Source organism: Notolepis coatsorum (assembly GCF_963971535.1).
Source record: "Notolepis coatsorum genome assembly, chromosome: 3".
In the NCBI taxonomy this organism is placed as follows: Eukaryota; Metazoa; Chordata; class Actinopteri; order Aulopiformes; family Paralepididae; genus Notolepis; species Notolepis coatsorum.
Genome location: NC_140167.1, coordinates 84,808,256 through 84,823,530, shown reverse-complemented (window position 1 = coordinate 84,823,530; position 15,275 = coordinate 84,808,256).

The following is a 15,275-nucleotide window of genomic DNA, read 5'->3' as shown; positions in this document are numbered from 1 at the left end:
ATTTTTGAATTTTTACCCTTTAAATGCCAGTGTTTGTGATGGGCATCACAAATTATTGTAAAAAAGAAAAGAAAACACATTTAATACATTTTTTAATGTTTACCATTTAAATGCCAGTTTGTGTGATGGCATCACAAATTATTGTTAAAAAAACACACACAAAAAGTAAAATATTTTCAATATATCAAATGCAAAGTAAATTTTTCTGGGGGGGATTGTTACAGGCTAGGCATGTGTCAATGATTAGCAGCAACACAGATTTTGATGGATTTTTTGTAATGTCAGATTTTTTTATCTGACATTACAAAACATCTAAAAATAAATGGTTATGATCAGGGCTGAAGTTGAATTAAAGATTTATGACTGTTTAGACTGCATTACTCTCTGTCACAGTGATCTCCTGGTTGTTCCCCACTTAGGTTATCTAACTATTGCGCCACCGCAACCAGAAACACTGGCCTGGCCTGCTTCTAAGTTCAGTGGCCTGACTGCAAAAAAAATGTTTACTGGATGTTTACTGTTAATGCCTGTGTGTCTAATTTGATGTTATGTTTAAAAAATAATAATAAAAAAAAAATAGTAAAAAAGAAAAAAAAAAATTGCTTTTTTGTAAATGTTTTCAAGTACCACCAGCAGTACCACCAAGTACCACTAGTGGTATGCGTACCACAGTTTGAGAACCACTGACCTAGACTTTGCATAATAATAGGATGCGCGCACTTCGGCCTCAGTGACGAAGCCCAAACGTCGTTTGACCGCGTATGCCCAGCACTGCACCCCTGCTCATAGGTGTCAAACTCATGGCCCGCGGGCCAAATGTGGCCCGCCACGTCATTTGATGTGGCCCCCCCAAGAGCTCTGGTAAAAAAAAAAAACGTTTTTTTTTTTTTTTTTTTTTAACATTAATCTTGGGTTAAAAATAGCGGCGTTAAAATAATTGTGGGTTAATGCGTTAATAAAGCTTTAACTTTGACAGCCTTAGTTATTACACATTCTTACACATACATGTATGTTGAACATCTGAGGTATTGATGAAGTAACAAAGGAAAAAAGCCAAAAGCACTTACTCCTCAGACATTCTTTGACAATTTCACCTCCCAAAATACAAAAAAGATCCAGGCGGAATAGGTAACAAAGGGTTGAAGAAATATTGTCTGAACTGTCAGATGCAAACTGGCTGTGTGACATAACCGAGCATCTCGCTCAATTGAATAAGAAGCTGTAGGGACGCAAACAAGTCCCACCCAAAACTTGACCAATATAGTTATAGTATATAACTATAACTATATATAGTGAACTGAGACAACCTTTATTTTGTTATTTTTGAGTACAGTTACAGTTGTGTGTTCATGCAGACACATAATAGCAATTTCATTACGAATTGAAAATGGTGGACCCTGATGTAAACAAGTCGAAAGTCTTTCTCTGGTCTGCATCCCCTTAACAATTGTGTGTATTGAGCTGTACTGTACTGTACCCATTCTGCAATCTGTTAATTAAAGTTAATTAAACTATCTTCCCTTAGTTGGATGTATGGCATCTGCAAGGTTGTGTGCAGCCATTTGTTTTTGTAACATCTGCTACATCTGTCCCACGTGTTCTTTGCAGCTCAGTTGTTAGTTCTGCCCCTCTTGACTGTGACAAAAAGGTTTTGAACAAACTTAATGTCATAGCTTGTATTTGATGATCTTCTTCTTTGTTATTTACTTGAATGGTTTGATCATTGATTAATGGAGTAATATGGGGTTCTGATAAACTAAAATTATTTGTTAAAATAACATAAGCTAACATATATTTTTACATCTATGCAAATGCATATGCAATATGTATAACTTGAATAAGTAATAAATACAGAAACAACATGTTTAACAATATGTAAATGAGTAGCTACATTTATTTTACATACATTAACATTTATACGGTCTTTGGCCCTTTGAGGGCAACTGTAACTGAGGGGTACAATTCCCTGACTGTATTATATAAGTATGGTATCATTAAACCACTACTGTCTTATGTACATTACTACTGGCCATACAGTACACAGGTATCTTTAGATGAACACTTCCCACAATGACTCGGTTCCACACAAAACTGGGTTTAAGAGTATTTATTAGCAGCAATGATAGTACATAATATACTTTACGTAGGGTGCGCTTATAAGGCAAAGGAATGTGCGTAAGCAAATCAATAACGTATGTCCATTCTCATATTACGCAGGAGATAATGAATACCACCTGTATCTTAGGAATTATATCTATGGTACTCTAGTAAGGTAGCGGGATATACTGGTAGGGTCCCTCCGGTTGTAAGCCAGCAAGGGGAGAGGATTTGTCGGTAGTAGAGTCTGGGTCAACGATGAGTAAAGAGACTCCAAGTACAGGAGACGGTGCAATAATCTCTTGATCCGCAGACGAATACAGCTGTTCTCCGTGGCATGCAGCTCCGCATGGAAGAAAGCTAGCCAGCCTCAGGCTTCTGAGAGGCGGGCTCGACGTTGCTCCTCACAGGGTAAATCCCACACAATTGTGGGTGTAGGCGATTCTCCGCTCCATCATTTACAGGACCAAAGCAAATATAATCCAGCCGAAAAGGGCTATGCATTCGTCGGGTAGGTTATCCAGTGTACATGTCCACACGGTCCTCGTCTAGGGCTCCTCGGGTGAAGGCGCCAGAGTAGGCTGCCCAGCCTGGATAAGCACACTAGCTGGTACGAGGAAACGTTGGTGATGCTGGTCACTGTAGAACGGTCGCCGCACGATACACTATACATAAATAGACTATTACTGAATTAATAGAATAGGTCGAACTCGACGGTACAGCGTTAAACTCTGATACTTCAGTTATTAATTCGCACGCGGTCTCAATGCTCTACTTGGGGCCAAACAGGCCATACTTCACCGCACGTTGTATCGTGGGTGAGGCTTCAACTTATTGGGTAACAGACTAAGACTAACAACTTTAGGCTAAGTGCTTCTGTATTCACCTGCGCCGTATTTATACGTTAGGTGAACAAACTAGTACCAGCTTTATTCCTGTCTCGTATCCTTGCGCAGAGCCGTTCATGCCCAGGCATGTCCCCGGCGGTGACTTTGAACTAGACCCTGGGGGTATGGCAATGGCGCCTAGGGGACCGCTGTCCAATAGGAGAACGAAATATTATGGTCTGTACTAGGTTAAAGGGATATTCCGTGTATATGTACAAGGAATACACAAGGGATATCAAACGATATACAAATACTATGCAATATATATCAATTAATAAATATATATATTCGGTTTAATCTGATCCTTCGTAACAGCCGCCTCCTAATTAGTCCCACCTAATTAGATAAGCAGAGACAGATTAACCGCACTGTCCACTACTCAATGTCTGTTGTGAGGGTAGGCAGTTCACAAAGTCAGGGGGTCATGGTCGTCATCAAGAGTGTCGGGGAGCCTTGGCAACTCTATTAGCCTCGCCACGAGCCGGGTGTATGTCCGCCCTTGGACGAGCACTTCTGCCGCTCTGACCTTTCCGTCGGCACCAGTGATCACTTTGCTTACGCGGCCGGCCGGCCACATAGCTCGGGGTAGTGACTGGTCGATAATCATGACGACTGTTCCTTCTGTCAAATTGTCTCTTTCTTTCACCCATTTCTGGCGGGTCTGTAGAGACGGTAGATAGTGGAGTAGGAAACTGTTCCAAAATTTGTCAGCCAATACTTGACTGTACCTCCACATTCTTCGGCCGTTCGCTTCTTCAGGCCTGTACACTGTGTGTGGTAGCGCGGGGTCCAGCCGCCCCATCAAGAGAGTGTTGGGGGTGACTGGGTCGACATCTGCTACATCACTTGAGACGTAACCGAGGGGTTTTGAGTTCAATACTCCCTCGATCTCCGTGAGGACTGTCGTGAGGACTTCTTCCGCCACGGTCTGGGCCCCAAGCACGGCGTACAGGGCTGTCTTTATTGAACGTACTTCTCGTTCCCAAGTTCCACCGAAGTGAGGTGCATTCGGGGGGTTAAACTGGAAATCAATCTGATATGGAGCGAGGTGGGTCTTAAGTTCTGGGCCCATAGCTTGGAAGCTCTCTCTCAGCTCTCTTTCTCCGCCTTTGAAGTTTGTCCCGTGATCAGACAATAATATAGATGGTTTCCCTTTCCGCGATGTGAATCTTCGGAAGGCCATAAGGAATGAGTCTGTGCTCATGGTTGGAAGGAGTTCTATGTGTATCGCTCGGGTGGTCATGCATTTGAATACAATACCCCACCGCTTCTCAGTCCCTCTTCCTTTCTTTACATACAGCGGGCCGAAACAATCCATACCGGTGGAGTGAAAGGGCTTGTCGCCGAGTCGGAGGCGACAGGGGGGTAGGTCAGCCATCCGGGGTATACTGGGCTGTGCTCGCCATTTACGACAGTCTAGACAAGTCCGCTGGAAGCGTCGTACTGCTTCTCTTCCTTGCAGTATCCAATAACGATGTCTGATCTCCACGAAGACTCTCTCTGCCCCGGCGTGATGCACGTCCTCGTCGTATTTCTTTATGATAAGCTCTGTGACCTTGTGTCGGCTGTTTAAGACTATCGGGTACTTGACGTCATCCGGTAAGTCTGGGGCTCTCCTCAGACGACCACCCACTCTGATGAGATTATGGGCGTCGCTCTCAGGGGCTAGGTGGAGCAATCTGCTGTCTGACGGGACTGGCTTTGATCCCTGTAGACAGTCTACATCGGAGCAGGTCCTAAATTATAAAAAATTATTATTATTCTGTTAAATCTTGGATCTCTGTGATTCTGACTCCCACGAAGACCTTGTATCTACACGAATCAGACTGGATCCATGTGAGTACGGTCATGGAGTCTGACCACAGGATTGTTCTTTGCACCGGAATGGTGAGTTCACGTTGGATTAACGTGGCGAGTTGCGCTCCTGCTAGGGCTGCGCAGAGCTCTAGACGCGGGATAGATTGTTGCTTGCGGGGGGCTATTCTTGAGCGAGCCAGGATGAAGGCAGTATGTATTTCTCCTCCCTCCTCTCGGGCCCGCAAGTAGGCCACCGAACCGTAGGCTACTTCGGAGGCGTCGCTGAAGACGTGCAGGTCTATCTGGCACGTCTCCGGCCTCACTGTGGGTGGGAAGTAGCTGCGGCGTATGTTGACACCTGGGAGTGAGCTGAGTTCTGTCTCCCACTCTCTCCATGTGGAGGCAAGGTGTTCGGGTATGGGGTCGTCCCAGCCCTGGTCCTTGTCCCATAACGCTCTTACAATCATCTTTGCCCTGGTGGTGTAAGGTAGAATACATCCCAACGGGTCATATTGTCTGGCGAGTGTTCTGTATACACTCCGTCTTGTGGTCGGTAGTGCAGTCGACCTTCCCTGCTCCTTGGTCAGGGGTGTGTGTTTATAATGGAGTGAGTCTGTTTTGAAGCGCCAGACTAGTCCTAATGTCATTTCTTGGGCTTCTCCTGGGATGGTCGCCATCCAGGTCTCGCTGCTTGCTGCCTTGTCCTCTGGGGAGAGGCTGCGCAATACTTGAGGGTCGCTGCTGGCCCACTGCCGGAGATCAAAGTCGCCTTTGATCAGGGAGGCGCAGAGCTTGAGTAGGAGGGCCTCGGCTTCTTCTGGCGTCGAGACGCTTTGCAGACAGTTGTCCACGTAGAAACTATTTCCTACACTTTGTCGGACCTCTTCATCAGCTGCTGGGTCCTCTGCGACGTGTTTTTGCAGTGCAAACGTAGCACAGCATGGGCTGCATGTGGTTCCGAAAGGGAGGACTTCCCATTGATAGATGGATGGTTGCTCGTCCCCGATCCTCTCTCTCCATAGGAACCGCAGCAGGGGCTTGTCCTCCTCCACTAGTCGCACCTGCAGGAACATCCCTTTGATGTCGCCGCTGATGGCCACCTTGTCTTGGCGGAAACGTAGTAACACGCCTAGTAGAGAGGGGCCGGGTGTTGGGCCGGGCAAGAGCTCTTTATTCAGATTTTGTGATCCGATCTGGTAGCTGCAGTTGAACACAATACGATCCTTGCCGTTGTGGTGGACTTTGTGGTGCGGCACGTACCATGATTCGGTCGTCTGATCGGCCTCTTTAATGTCAATTTTCTTTATGTGTCCCGCTGTGATTAGCTTGTCAATCTCAGCGCGGTACACAGTAGCTTGAGCGGGGTCTCTGGCTAGGCGCCGCTCTGTGTTCAATAGATACCGCTCCGTCGCTTCTTTTGGGGCGTGGAAGGTAGGCATACCCTCTCGCCTCATGAGTGGAGTTGCGTATCTCATCACTCCGTTGACTTTGGCTCTCTTTGTCCCCCGCTCGAGGAGGGCTATAGCATAAATGTCTTCCTTGGAACGAATGTGTTTCTTTTCGTTCTTAAAGGGCATTGTCTCTAGTGTCCATAGCCTCTCGACATGCTGTAGGAGGGTGGTGTCTTCTTCTGTCACTCTGGAGTGGAGGCAGCTAGTGGCTGCTGTTCGGTTAGGAGACCTAGAGAGGGGGCCTTGTAGTGTCCATCCTAGGCGGGTCTCGACTGCTGCAGGACAGCCTCTGGGCCCAGTGTGGACCCGGTCCATCGGGACGATGAGGTGTGCATGGTCGGATCCTATCAGCAGGGTCGGGGTGGCACCGTCTATGAGCGGTATAGGTAGTTGACGCAGGTGCACGTATTTATCCATCAGCTTGGCGATGGGGTAGGTGTACTGCGACAGGCCTATGTCTTGGCTGGTGAAAGCGTTAGTGATCCTATACCGTCTCTCTGGCTGCCCGCTTGCTGCGATAGTGAAGGAGACATTCTCGCCCTTTATCGTCTTCAGATCTCTTCTTATTGTCCGAATCGTCATCGTTTCTTCGCTCCCCCGCAGCCCCAGCTGGGCCGCAGCAGACGCGAGGAGAAGGGTCTTCTCTGACCCGTCGTCAAGGACGGCGTAGGTGTCCATGACCTTGTCTTCGTAACTCAATGTTACACGGACCACCTTCAAGAGCACCCGGGCGCCCCCGCTGCTGGCGGGGTCAATGTACATAACACTTGCCTTTGTGCTGCTTGAGAGTGCAGGCTTTCTTCTGTTACTGTCATGTAGGACGTCCAAGTGGGCTCCGTCACACCGACTACACCTCTTCTTTAAGCGGCACTCGGCTGCCATGTGACTGCGCGCACATCGGTAACAGCGTCGGTTGGACTTTATCCATTGACTCACCTCGTCGGCGGTCATCTTCTTGAACGTGTCACAGTGTGACAGCCAGTGTTCCTTTTCGCAGTACGGGCATACCATCTTCCACTTCTCTTTCATCGAGGGGGTACTGTGGGTCTTGTTGCTCGGTACTGATTCTGCTTGGTGCATGACGGTCACCAGTCTGCGGCCATCGTTTGCTCTCCTAGGTCCCTCTCTGGAGCTTGGTGTACTCCGCACGAACGTATCCAACCGTAGGCTGCTGACTTCTCTCGCCAGGAAGTCGGCTAGGTCTAGGAGGGATGGCTCGGGACCGTTAGGATCACGGTGGTCTCTTTGCCGCCTGAAGCGCTCTTGTCGGGCGGGCGGAAGCTTCTCTAAAATCCTCTCGACATTAGAGTTCGCGTGCAGTTCGTACATACCCTTTTCCTTTTGCGCCCCCAGCATCCCTACCAGGGATTGTACCTTGATAGACAGGTCATCTAGTGAGCGATTGTCTGTGGCTGGGGGTAGACGGTCAATATTCCTTATCTCTTGTATTACGTAGTCCCATATGCGTCCATATCGTTGGTCGAGTGCTGCTAGAGCCGCGGTGTATGGGGTAGTAGAGGTGGAATATGCCAGCGCTATATTGTGCGCTCGGGGCACCTTGAGGTGCTTGAGTAGGATAGCATACTTGTACGGTTCATCAGTTACATCGGACATCATTGTCTCTAAGCACATTCGTAGCTCTGTGTACTGTGCTCTGTTCTCGTGTGTGAAGTCCGGGAACGTCGGTGTGCCAAGGTACGATGCCATGGATGGCTGGCACATCGGTGAGCGTTGGAGGAGAGGCCTCCTAGGCGAGTCTCCTCTTACGTGTCGTGGTGGGCTGGTACCTGTCGGGTACCAAGGCCCGCGTACCCAGGTGCTGTTCCTCGGGGCTGGTCGTGCGTCAAGCTCACCCGTGAATTGAGTCGGGGGTCTGTAGCGCAGAGCCGCGGGGGTAAAGTCTGGGCTGTACTGGACCTCCTGGTCCTGTGGAGTACGGTGATGCTGTTGGGCTTGACTCTCCTCCTCTCCCTCTTCTTCTTCCTCTGGCAGGTCATCTAGATCCTGTAGTCGTCTATTTAGCCTCTCCGCGGTATAGGCCGGTTCTACCCTGTGGCTGGGTCTCGCTTGGACCGGTCGGGGAAGGGGTTCGGAGAGGGGTATAGGCTCTCTCTGGTCGCCGGGCTCAGGGTCGCTTGATCGGGTAGGGGAGGGTGCCCTTGACCCTTGTCTTGACGATGCCCTGGAGCCCCGTGCGGAGGGAGGGGGGGTTACCCTGGCAATCAGCTGCTCCATCATCGGCGCTTGTAATCGGTCGCGCTCGGCTTCGCGCTTGGTGAGAGCGAGGTCGCGCTCTGCTTCGCGTTGGGCACCGGCGGCGGCGCGCTGGGCTTCGGCGCGGTCTCTTACCATATTCTCTTCCGTCTGGAGGCGTCTAAACTCTAGGCGTATGCGGTCTTCGTCACTCCGTTGCTGCGCTTGAAGGCGTTCTCGTTCCATGGTAGAATGTTCGCGCTCGCTAAGCGTCTGTGCTTGGAGTCGATCGCGCTCGGTTGAGGCTGCCAGGCTGGCGATAAAGGCCTGCGCCAGCATCTTGTCCGCCTCGCTGGGGGAAGACGCCAGTGGAGGTGATCGGCTTCTGGTAGTACTCGTTGGAGATCCGTTCTCCTGTTGCGTACCGAGGAGATCCATCTCCGGGGTGCGCGTCTCTTCTTGTGGTGGGTCGGGTTCCATCTCTGGAGGGCTTTCTTTATCCTGGAGCTCTCCGGGGACTACCTCGTCGACGTTGGCGGGGGGTAAAGTCATGTCAGGTCCCTCCTGGTCCCCACCGTGAGCTTGGTCAGTTACGTTAGAACCCACTAGGGTCTCTACTGGCGGGGTAGCCTGGTCGGTAGGGTTGGACATAATTTTACTATCTACCTTTTCCGCGTTTAACGTCTGTAGAAAGCTAGGTAGTATACTGGCAACGTAATCCTCTAAGTACTGAGGTGTCTGCCGTCTACGCTGCGGGCGATCTACTTTAGGAGAACCGTTTTGTGGAGTGTTCATCATTGGCCATGTCAATATTAATACTACTATATTAATATTACGCTAGTTACCCTCCGGCTCGAAGGACCAATTGTAACTGAGGGGTACAATTCCCTGACTGTATTATATAAGTATGGTATCATTAAACCACTACTGTCTTATGTACATTACTACTGGCCATACAGTACACAGGTATCTTTAGATGAACACTTCCCACAATGACTCGGTTCCACACAAAACTGTGTTTAAGAGTATTTATTAGCAGCAATGATAGTACATAATATACTTTACGTAGGGTGCGCTTATAAGGCAAAGGAATGTGCGTAAGCAAATCAATAACGTATGTCCATTCTCATATTACGCAGGAGATAATGAATACCACCTGTATCTTAGGAATTATATCTATGGTACTCTAGTAAGGTAGCGGGATATACTGGTAGGGTCCCTCCGGTTGTAAGCCAGCAAGGGGAGAGGATTTGTCGGTAGTAGAGTCTGGGTCAACGATGAGTAAAGAGACTCCAAGTACAGGAGATGGTGCAATAATCTCTTGATCCGCAGACGAATACAGCTGTTCTCCGTGGCATGCAGCTCCGCATGGAAGAAAGCTAGCCAGCCTCAGGCTTCTGAGAGGCGGGCTCGACGTTGCTCCTCACAGGGTAAATCCCACACAATTGTGGGTGTAGGCGATATTCCGCTCCATCATTTACAGGACCAAAGCAAATATAATCCAGCCGAAAAGGGCTATGCATTCGTCGGGTAGGTTATCCAGTGTACATGTCCACACGGTCCTCGTCTAGGGCTCCTCGGGTGAAGGCGCCAGAGTAGGCTGCCCAGCCTGGATAAGCACACTAGCTGGTACGAGGAAACGTTGGTGATGCTGGTCACTGTAGAACGGTCGCCGCACGATACACTATACATAAATAGACTATTACTGAATTAATAGAATAGGTCGAACTCGACGTTACAGCGTTAAACTCTGATACTTCAGTTATTAATTCGCACGCGGTCTCAATGCTCTACTTGGGGCCAAACAGGCCATACTTCACCGCACGTTGTATCGTGGGTGAGGCTTCAACTTATTGGGTAACAGACTAAGACTAACAACTTTAGGCTAAGTGCTTCTGTATTCACCTGCGCCGTATTTATACGTTAGGTGAACAAACTAGTACCAGCTTTATTCCTGTCTCGTATCCTTGCGCAGAGCCGTTCATGCCCAGGCATGTCCCCGGCGGTGACTTTGAACTAGACCCTGGGGGTATGGCAATGGCGCCTAGGGGACCGCTGTCCAATAGGAGAACGAAATATTATGGTCTGTACTAGGTTAAAGGGATATTCCGTGTATATGTACAAGGAATACACAAGGGATATCAAACGATATACAAATACTATGCAATATATATCAATTAATAAATATATATATTCGGTTTAATCTGATCCTTCGTAACAGCAACCATACTGCTGATGTGGCCCTCTGTGAAAATGAGTTTGACACCCCTGGTGTAGGTACTGCAGTCAGAGACCGTGTAGGTACAGGGCCTGCAGCCAGAGACCGTGTAGGTACAGGGCCTGCAGCCAGAGACCGTGTAGGTGGTACAGGGCCTGCAGTCAGAGACCGTGTAGGTACAGGGCCTGCAGCCAGAGACCGTGTAGGTACAGGGCCTGCAGCCAGAGACGTGTAGGTGGTACAGGGCCTGCAGCCAGAGACCGTGTAGGTACAGGGCCTGCAGCCAGAGACCGTGTAGGTGGTACAGGGCCTGCAGCCAGAGACCGTGTAGGTACAGGGCCTGCAGCCAGAGACGTGTAGGTGGTACAGGGCCTGCAGCCAGAGACCGTGTAGGTGGTACAGAGCCTGCAGCCAGAGACCGTGTAGGTGGTACAGGGCCTGCAGCCAGAGACCGTGTAGGTGGTACAGGGCCTGCAGCCAGAGACGTGTAGGTGGTACAGGGCCTGCAGCCAGAGACCGTGTAGGTGGTACAGGGCCTGCAGCCAGAGACCGTGTAGGTGGTACAGGGCCTGCAGCCAGAGACGTGTAGGTACAGGGCCTGCAGCCAGAGACCGTGTAGGTACAGGGCCTGCAGCCAGAGACGTGTAGGTGGTACAGGGCCTGCAGCCAGAGACGTGTAGGTGGTACAGGGCCTGCAGCCAGAGATGTGTAGGTGGTACAGGGCCTGCAGCCAGAGACCAGGTGGTACAGGGCCTGCAGCCAGAGACCAGGTGGTACAGGGCCTGCAGCCAGAGACGTGTAGGTGGTACAGGGCCTGCAGCCAGAGACCAGGTGGTACAGGGCCTGCAGCCAGAGACGTGGAGGTGGTACAGGGCCTGCAGCCAGAGACCAGGTGGTACAGGGCCTGCAGCCAGAGACGTGTAGGGGGTACAGGGCCTGCAGCCAGAGACGTGGTGTAGGTGGTACAGGGCCTGCAGCCAGAGACGTGTAGGTGGTACAGGGCCTGCAGCCAGAGACGTGTAGGAGGTACAGGGCCTGCAGCCAGAGGCGTGTAGGTGGTACAGGGCCTGCAGCCAGAGACGTGGAGGTGGTACAGGGCCTGCAGCCAGAGACGTGGAGGTGGTACAGGGCCTGCAGCCAGAGACATGTAGGAGGTACAGGGCCTGCAGCCAGAGACGTGTAGGAGGTACAGGGCCTGCAGCCAGAGACCAGGTGGTACAGGGCCTGCAGCCAGAGACGTGTAGGTGGTACAGGGCCTGCAGCCAGAGACCAGGTGGTACAGGGCCTGCAGCCAGAGACATGTAGGTGGTACAGGGCCTGCAGCCAGAGACCAGGTGGTACAGGGCCTGCAGCCAGAGACGTGTAGGTGGTACAGGGCCTGCAGCCAGAGACCAGGTGGTACAGGGCCTGCAGCCAGAGACGTGTAGGTGGTACAGGGCCTGCAGCCAGAGACGTGTAGGTGGTACAGGGCCTGCAGCCAGAGACCAGGTGGTACAGGGCCTGCAGCCAGAGACGTGTAGGTGGTACAGGGCCTGCAGCCAGAGACCAGGTGGTACAGGGCCTGCAGCCAGAGACGTGGAGGTGGTACAGGGCCTGCAGCCAGAGACGTGTAGGTGGTACAGGGCCTGCAGCCAGAGACCAGGTGGTACAGGGCCTGCAGCCAGAGACGTGTAGGGGGTACAGGGCCTGCAGCCAGAGACGTGTAGGGGGTACAGGGCCTGCAGCCAGAGACGTGTAGGTGGTACAGGGCCTGCAGCCAGAGACGTGTAGGTGGTACAGGGCCTGCAGCCAGAGACGTGTAGGTGGTACAGGGCCTGCAGCCAGAGACGTGTAGGTGGTACAGGGCCTACAGCCAGAGACGTGTAGGTGGTACAGGGCCTGCAGCCAGAGACGTGTAGGTGGTACAGGGCCTGCAGCCAGAGACGTGTAGGTACAGGGCCTGCAGCCAGAGACGTGTAGGGGGTACAGGGCCTGCAGTCAGAGACGTGTAGGTGGTACAGGGCCTACAGCCAGAGACGTGTAGGTACAGGGCCTGCAGCCAGAGACGTGTAGGTGGTACAGGGCCTGCAGCCAGAGACGTGTAGGTGGTACAGGGCCTGCAGCCAGAGACGTGTAGGGGGTACAGGGCCTGCAGCCAGAGACGTGTAGGTGGTACAGGGCCTGCAGCCAGAGACGTGTAGGTGGTACAGGGCCTGCAGCCAGAGACGTGTAGGTGGTACAGGGCCTGCAGCCAGAGACGTGTAGGTGGTACAGGGCCTGCAGCCAGAGACCAGGTGGTACAGGGCCTGCAGCCAGAGACCAGGTGGTACAGGGCCTGCAGCCAGAGACGTGTAGGTGGTACAGGGCCTGCAGCCAGAGACCAGGTGGTACAGGGCCTGCAGCCAGAGACGTGGAGGTGGTACAGGGCCTGCAGCCAGAGACCAGGTGGTACAGGGCCTGCAGCCAGAGACGTGTAGGGGGTACAGGGCCTGCAGCCAGAGACGTGGTGTAGGTGGTACAGGGCCTGCAGCCAGAGACGTGTAGGTGGTACAGGGCCTGCAGCCAGAGACGTGTAGGAGGTACAGGGCCTGCAGCCAGAGACGTGTAGGTGGTACAGGGCCTGCAGCCAGAGACGTGGAGGTGGTACAGGGCCTGCAGCCAGAGACGTGGAGGTGGTACAGGGCCTGCAGCCAGAGACATGTAGGAGGTACAGGGCCTGCAGCCAGAGACGTGTAGGAGGTACAGGGCCTGCAGCCAGAGACCAGGTGGTACAGGGCCTGCAGCCAGAGACGTGTAGGTGGTACAGGGCCTGCAGCCAGAGACCAGGTGGTACAGGGCCTGCAGCCAGAGACATGTAGGTGGTACAGGGCCTGCAGCCAGAGACCAGGTGGTACAGGGCCTGCAGCCAGAGACGTGTAGGTGGTACAGGGCCTGCAGCCAGAGACCAGGTGGTACAGGGCCTGCAGCCAGAGACGTGTAGGTGGTACAGGGCCTGCAGCCAGAGACGTGTAGGTGGTACAGGGCCTGCAGCCAGAGACCAGGTGGTACAGGGCCTGCAGCCAGAGACGTGTAGGTGGTACAGGGCCTGCAGCCAGAGACCAGGTGGTACAGGGCCTGCAGCCAGAGACGTGTAGGTGGTACAGGGCCTGCAGCCAGAGACGTGTAGGTGGTACAGGGCCTGCAGCCAGAGACCAGGTGGTACAGGGCCTGCAGCCAGAGACGTGTAGGGGGTACAGGGCCTGCAGCCAGAGACGTGTAGGGGGTACAGGGCCTGCAGCCAGAGACGTGTAGGTGGTACAGGGCCTGCAGCCAGAGACGTGTAGGTGGTACAGGGCCTGCAGCCAGAGACGTGTAGGTGGTACAGGGCCTGCAGCCAGAGACGTGTAGGTGGTACAGGGCCTACAGCCAGAGACGTGTAGGTGGTACAGGGCCTGCAGCCAGAGACGTGTAGGTGGTACAGGGCCTGCAGCCAGAGACGTGTAGGTACAGGGCCTGCAGCCAGAGACGTGTAGGGGGTACAGGGCCTGCAGTCAGAGACGTGTAGGTGGTACAGGGCCTACAGCCAGAGACGTGTAGGTACAGGGCCTGCAGCCAGAGACGTGTAGGTGGTACAGGGCCTGCAGCCAGAGACGTGTAGGTGGTACAGGGCCTGCAGCCAGAGACGTGTAGGGGGTACAGGGCCTGCAGCCAGAGACGTGTAGGTGGTACAGGGCCTGCAGCCAGAGACGTGTAGGTGGTACAGGGCCTGCAGCCAGAGACGTGTAGGTGGTACAGGGCCTGCAGCCAGAGACGTGTAGGAGGTACAGGGCCTGCAGCCAGAGACGTGTAGGTTCGGGGTGCTAGTAGAGTAATAATGACGCACGTGACGTCTTTATATATATCAAGTAGGGATGTCCGATATTATCGGCCGACCGATATTATCGGCCGATATCGGCAGTAAAATGTGATATCGGAAAATATCGGTATCGGTTTAAAAAAAAATAACAATAACAATATTTGTTATATATATATCCAGTGAAATTATTAGTTACCTGAAATTATTCAGTTTTTTGGGGGGGGGACCCTGCATATATCGGTATCGGTTGATATCGGTTGATATCGTTTCGGAAATTAAGAGTTGGACAATATCGGAATATCGGTATCTGTTACAAAGGATCAGATTAAACCGAATATATATATTTATTTATTGATATATATTGCATAGTATTTGTATATCGTTTGATATCCCCTGTATATTCCTTGTACATATACACGGAATATCCCTTTAGCCCAGACCATAATAGTTCATTCTCCTATTGGACAGCGGTCCACCGGCGCCAGGGACCGGCCTCCGGAGCCAGGTTCAAAGTCACCGTCAAGATGTGTCTGGACATGCCCGACCTTGCCCAGGGATACGCGACAGAAATGAGATTGGAACTAGTTTGTTCACCGTGCGTATAAATACGGCGCAGGTGAATATAGAAGCCCCTTACCTCCTTACCCTTCGTCCTTAGTATGTTACCGATAAGTTGAAGCCTCACCCACGATACAACGTGCGGTGAAGTATGGCCTGTTTGGCCGCAGAATAGAGCATTGAGACCGCGTGCGAATTAGTAACTGAATTGTCAGAGTTTGGCGCTATACCGTCGAGTGCGACATATTTCTATTAGGTAA